Raw genomic sequence first — 6,490 nt, 5'->3', positions numbered from 1 at the left:
CATGAGAACCCTTTCAGTGCGTGGTTCAGGTTTTCCGGTTTGTTTTTTTGCCGAGTACGTGGCTTATAAAGGGGACAGAAGCTACACTGGGTTGTGTGAGTATAATTTTATTCACAGGTACCCCGTGGATTCTACATGGAGAAGTGGACCGAGCCTCGTGTGACCATAGGTAAGTATGTGTATGTAGGTGTGCATGTATGTAATAAAGTTTTACTGTCACGGTGTGTGTGTTCTGTTTTTTTGTTGGGTATTTTTTTTGTAGTAGTACTACAGGTACCAGCGAGACCGTTTTTCCACTGCATGCTGGTACTTGTGGTTCTCCAAGTACCAGCTTGCGGGGGAGGCTTGCTGGGACTTGTAGTACTGCTACAAAAAACAATATTCTTATTTTTACACTTGGCTATCAGCCCCCCATCCGCCGCCCTTGGATGGGGGGGGGACAGCCTCGGGCTTTACCCCTGGCCCCTGGGTGGCTGGAGCGGGGACCCCTTGATTTAAGGGGTCCCCACTCCTCCAGGGTACCAGCCAGGGGTGACTAGTTAGTGATTTAATGCCAGGGCCGCAGGGACCTATATAAAAGTGTCCCCCGGCTGTGGCATTATCTCTCTGACTAGTGGAGCCCGGTGCTGGTGTTAGAAATACGGGGGACCCCTACGTCTTTTGTCCCCCGTATTTTTGGCACCAGGACCAGTAATTTCCCCCCCCATATTTTTACAACCAGGACCGGCTCAAAGAGCCAGAGGCTGGTTATGCTTAGTAGGGGGGAGCCCACGCAATTTTTTTTCTGTTTTTTTAACCCTTTCACACCCCTTCCCACTGATAAACATGCACGGATCTCACGGATCCGTGCATGCCTATCAGAACACGGTAAAAAAAGCAGGTCTATTTTAAAACTGTTTTTTTTTACGATTTGTATTTTTTCACGGCAGTGTTTGGCTATTGCCGGCAGTGTTTGTGAATTAGAATTTTTAGTAAATTACCGAGTTGTATCAAATAACAGGCGTATTTGACCGATGGTGTATTCATTCGTATTTTTTTTCTTTGACTTCCAAAAAAATACGAATGCCCTCATCACTGCCGACATTTTAGTTTAGTAAATTCCCGAGATTACACTTTGACGAAAAAACACCAAATCGGTCACATTAGTAAATATACCCCTGTGAGTAGAAACCCACGGTAAGTGCAGCACGTGGGCTTGCCATGGGCTGCAATTAAATAGCTCTGGGTAATGCAACCAGCCCACCGCACAAGCCCCACGGCTAATTGACTGAGGGGGTAATTCAGAGTTGATCGCAACAGCAAATTGTTAGCAGTTGGGCAAAACCTTGGGCCCGATTCAGACCTGATTGCTGCTGTGCGCTGTTGCACAGCGGCCGATTATCGATTGACTGCGCATGCTTATGCAGTAGGGGTGGAGACCGAGGGAAACATCTTCCTCAGAGAGAAGCATTTAGGATTTTGAAACTTGATACTGTTAGACCCCGTGGTCTTAATGATCAGCTCTCTTTAAATCTTTTCCTATAAATTTATAGTCTCCCGTATTTATTCATGGATTGGAATATAGGGGGTAATTCCAAGTTGATCGTAGCAGGAAATTTTTTAGCAGTTGGGCAAAACCATGTGCACTGCAGGGGGGGCAGATATAACATTTGCAGAGAGAGTTAGATTTGGGTGGGTTATTTTATTTCTGTGCAGGGTAAATACTAGCTGCTTTATTTTTACACTGCAAATTAGATTGCAGATTAAACACACCACACCCAAATCTAACTCTCTCTGCACATGTTATATCTGCCTCCCCTGCAGTGCACATGGTTTTGCCCAATTGCTAACAGGATTCCTGCTGCGATCAACTTGGAATTACCCCCATAGAGAGCCATTTATATTTAATGATAGCACAGGTGTCTGTAATTTTAGTATCTGATACTCTTTATGACATTATGCACAGCTATCAAGTGGCTGCTAATGCTTGTTTAGTGCATCATTATTCATTTAATGTAAAGGTGATATATAGTGTTTGTATATATATGATGTACTGTAATAGGTTTTGCATTACATGAAGGTGTTGTCTCATGCTTGTGATGTTTTAAACACTGTATTATGTTTTTGATTATTTCCTCCCTAGCACCTGCTGCAGCTGTTGTAGCGGGTTGCCATGCCATCGCCTCCTGGACGATGGGCGCAGCGTGATTGTGTCATTGGCACCCGGAATTGACGGGATACCGGAAGTGTGGGCGGCCCTCGCTCTGATGGCAGTACGGAATGCAGGGACACACTTTGGTTTCTGTAAGGTATAAAGGTATGCTTTCTATATTTGTATGTTGCTTTACCTGTAGCCTGATGACGGAGTAAAATCCGAAACATGGCTATAAGACTTGGAGTCCGTGTGAGTTTTACAAGCCCAATATGAGTGCTGCTGTTTGTTGCTTCTATTATCGTTTGTGAGCTGTGCACTGCGGCATCTGTACCTGCTAGAGTTTTGGAGTGCCTGCTGTTTTGACAGAATATACAGTATATATATATATATATATATGTATATGTGTGTATGTATGCATATATATATATATATATATATATATATATATATATATGTTTATATATATATATAAGGAACTTTGTGCCCATCAATCATTATACAATAGTAGGAAATTCATTTATTTCTGCTTATACAACAATACATTTTAGCTTATTTTCCTTCTGTAGTGCTTCCTATAAGCTAAGTCAGAGCATCATTTGTTAAGAAAAGACAAGGTAACTTGAGAGGTTGATTCCATACAATTGTTAAAGTTATCCACTGAACTGACAATTTATTTATTTTTTTCAGAAAAAGCTCAGAAATTGTAATTTTTTTGTGTGAGTGGATTAGGTGAAGAACATGTATTTAAACTTAGCCAAAATGATTTTATAAAAAAAAAAGTTTATTTTAATGTTGAAAAAAATAGTTTTTGCCCCGAAACATTGGATTGTCACCTTCGTACATTGAAACATCTGGAACAGCAATAACATCGCGACCATCGTTACTCTAATTTTTCCAGCGGCAGACAACAGGTACACACTGGGGGAAGGGCTTTGGGTGGGGGGCTAATTTACATTTCCCCAGCGGCTGCTAATGTCTGCAGCCGCTGGGTGGGGAGTCGTGCCATGCTGACCGATCAGCAGTGATCGGCAACACGGCAACCATGCTAGGCAAGTGGTTAAATCACATATTTTTTCATTGCGATTTCTTCAGTCTCTTCATCTATGCTCTCATCCTGAGAGTACATTTTCCTCTGTAATGTAACAATTCTTGTCGTAGTATGTTTAATTGTATAGTTAATCCCTTTAAAACAATATGTACAACACTTAGGCATGCATTTAAATATGAGGTAAATAAGTAATATTATAGAAACTGCAGCAAAGATACACTTTAAAATCGAGTAAGCAAGTTTAGTAAACCAGTTCCCATACCAGAAAACCAAGTCAGGGGGTTCAACCATGACCACCAATCAGTATCTGGCTCTTCCATTACCATATTCCTGTGGGCAACACTACAGTTTGTTTTTAATTTCCGTATTTCATGTAATTTATCATTAACAATCTTCTCAGGCTTATTCAAATCTTTTATGATATATGTGCAACAATGATTACTAAATCTATTTTCTAATGTCAAACAATAGTCACTAGATTGTGCAGTTAAATGGTCTATCATAACCTGGTGCTGTATAAGTTCAGTCCAAGAATCTTGCAATTCCCTACCGATAAACCAACGGGTAGGTGGGACACTTCATCTGCTCTCTCCCAGCGGCTTACCCACGGGGATTCCTATCGCTGTGAGGGCTGTCCGTGGCCGGCTTTGTGAGTCGCGGCTCTCACCGCTGCGTCCAGCGGGAGAAGGATGTTGTAGAAAAGCCGGAAATAGCGACGTCAGTTCGAGTCCGCAAAGCGGCGTAGATGTTCTTGTCTGTGATACCACTTGTCCACCTTGGCCACGGACCAGCCCTCACAGCGATACCAACGGCTGAGGAATCCCCGTGGGTAAGTTAGGGACAGTTAGATTCCGGACTTTTACATCTATATCTGGATACCACCAACCTAACCATTTCTCAAAAGAGCTGTAAACAGAAGTTTTTAAGTATTAATCATTATTCTTTTTTACAGGTGCCACACTCACTTTCTACACGCATAATTTAGCGCTCGTTTTAAACCTACACTGATCCCTCAATACCCGGGATTGGAGCTTCCAATCCTGGGATTGAATCCCGTCCATTTTTAGCCCTAAATCCCGGGATCCCACCGATACCGATCCCGGGATAGGTCTCCCTAACTGTAATATTATGTTAATTAATTATGCTATTATGGTAGTAGAGTTTTGCTATATAACATATATACATACATTACCTTCTGAATCCAAAGTAATAGAGTTTACTATCATCATAAACCACTTGATTACCTTTGTGTTGGTTAGTAGCAAAGGAAACTATAGTTTTACTAAAGCACACAGTAGTGTTATGGAGGTAATATTCTCAAAGAACTAAGGGGCAGATGTATTAAGCTGGAGAAGGCATAAGGAAGTGATAAACCAGTGATATGTGCAAGGTGATAAGGGCATCAGCCAATCAGCTCCAATATGTAAATTAACAGTTAGGATCTGATTGGCTGGTGTGTTTATCACCTTGCACATATCACTGGTTTATCACTTCCTTATGCCTTCTCCAGGTTAATACATCTGCCCCTAAATATGGTGACAATGTAGTATTATATTCAAGGTTTTCTCCTCACATTCAAAACATAAAGAATTACATAAGTATCATATCAATAGGAACTGGTATAGAAAATAAATTACCAAGTAATTGGTCTGGCGCTGATTATGGGCAAGTTTTGCTGTAAGCAGCCAATAAATTAGGAATAGTTAGTCCCAATACGAAACAATACCAAAACAAAGAAATTAGCGCTAATGAACTGGATAAGGTTAAAAGAAATTACAAATTTATTACATATTCCACATAACTGGATGTTGCAACATATTTAAAAATCATCCAAAAAATTATGATATGGGCATATCAGAGCACTGCTTATATTTAGGATTATCTCAATTATTAACACATGAGCTGGGACTTGTAGTTCATCTTATGAGTGTAGCCACAGTCCTAGGATATGCAGATAGTGCGAAGATGTTATTACCAACTGTGTTGAAAGATGCGAGACCTCTTGTAGCTTGGTTATGGACTCCTCATATTCCTAGTTAAAGTTCCGGTCCACCACAAATGTCCACTTCGTCACAATAAATTCCTTACTTGGACTTCTAGGCTTCTAGGCTTATCTCCAGATGCAATAGACGGATCCAGCGTTTCACTGTATGCCACAGCTTTTTCAAGGTGGAATTATGTGGAATATGTAATAAATTTGTAATTTCTTTTAAACATGTCCAGTTCATTAGTGCTAATTTATTTTTTTTAGGAACTGGTATAGGTCCGATATTCTCTTGTCTCTGAGGTATGTGCGTACATACCTAGCATTTACCTAGAATTACATTTTCTGCTAATCAATATATGATAAAGATCCATCAATAAAATGATGCTGAAGAAAATGTGATGGATTATTTTCACACCTCTGTGTAGTATGCACATTCTGTTAGGTGATTGTCCACAATTATTGAATATACAGGTTATTTCAGGGTATAAACCTTAACAGCCCCTATCTCCTTTCAAGATTTTATTGACACTACTTAATCTTGGCCTGATTACTTCATCAGTTCTACTTTGAGCTTTTATTGCTCCCCAAACAGGGGAAAATTCTCTATTTTGACTGAATTTTCCTGCGTCCTGTAATAGCAAAGGATGAGCAATAATTGATTTTAATACTTTCATTCTCTCAGGTATAACTTACTATTATGTCACAACTAAAAGATTGTTTAAAACCAAATGTAGATACTTGTCATACTGTATCTAAGAAAATCTGTCTATTTTATAATACATTAGCTCAGATCCATAAACGTTAAATCCAATATCAGTTGTTCTTCACACTAACCTTTAATTTACAAATAATGGGGTCTATTTACTAAGCCTTGGATGGAGATAAAGTGTACGGAGATAAAGTACCAGACAATCAGCTCCTAACTGCCATGTCACAGGCTGGATTTGAAAAATGTAAGTTTGGAGCTGATTGGTTGGTACTTTATCTCTGTCCACTTTTCCTCCATCCAAGGCTTAGTAGATAGACCCATACCTTCCCATCTTATTTTGTTTTAAAAACAACTTAACATATAGAGGTATATTTACTAAAGTGGGAGGTTTTTTTAGAACTGGTGAAGTTGCCCATAGCAACCAATCAGATTCTATCTATTATCTTCTAGGAGCAGCTATGTAACTGTTAAGTAGAATCTGATTGGTTGCTATGAGCAACATCACCAGTTCTAAAAAGAACTCCCACCTTAGTAAATTTATCCCATAGACTTTCATTTACCACTTGAATAGTAGCAACACCTTTCAAGTTGGGCAAAAGTTCAGTTGGATTG

The 6,490-nt window shown here is 39.8% G+C and overlaps 1 long non-coding RNA gene across 1 annotated transcript in view; it reads left to right on the top strand.

The window, feature by feature from the left end:
* Positions 1 to 2,125: 2,125 nt before the first annotated feature.
* LOC134965444 (uncharacterized) overlaps positions 2,126 to 6,490 on the top strand; it is a 94,521-nt gene continuing 90,156 nt past the window's right edge. The window contains exon 1 of the long non-coding RNA XR_010188363.1: positions 2,126 to 2,296. This is a non-coding gene — a long non-coding RNA (uncharacterized LOC134965444). The remainder of the gene's footprint in view (positions 2,297 to 6,490) is intronic.

The sequence above is a fragment of the Pseudophryne corroboree genome, chromosome 10 (assembly GCF_028390025.1).
Source record: "Pseudophryne corroboree isolate aPseCor3 chromosome 10, aPseCor3.hap2, whole genome shotgun sequence".
Lineage (NCBI taxonomy): Eukaryota > Metazoa > Chordata > Amphibia > Anura > Myobatrachidae > Pseudophryne > Pseudophryne corroboree.
The sequence above is the reverse complement of the archived record's forward strand: the minus strand, read 5'-3'. Positions and strand labels throughout refer to the sequence as shown.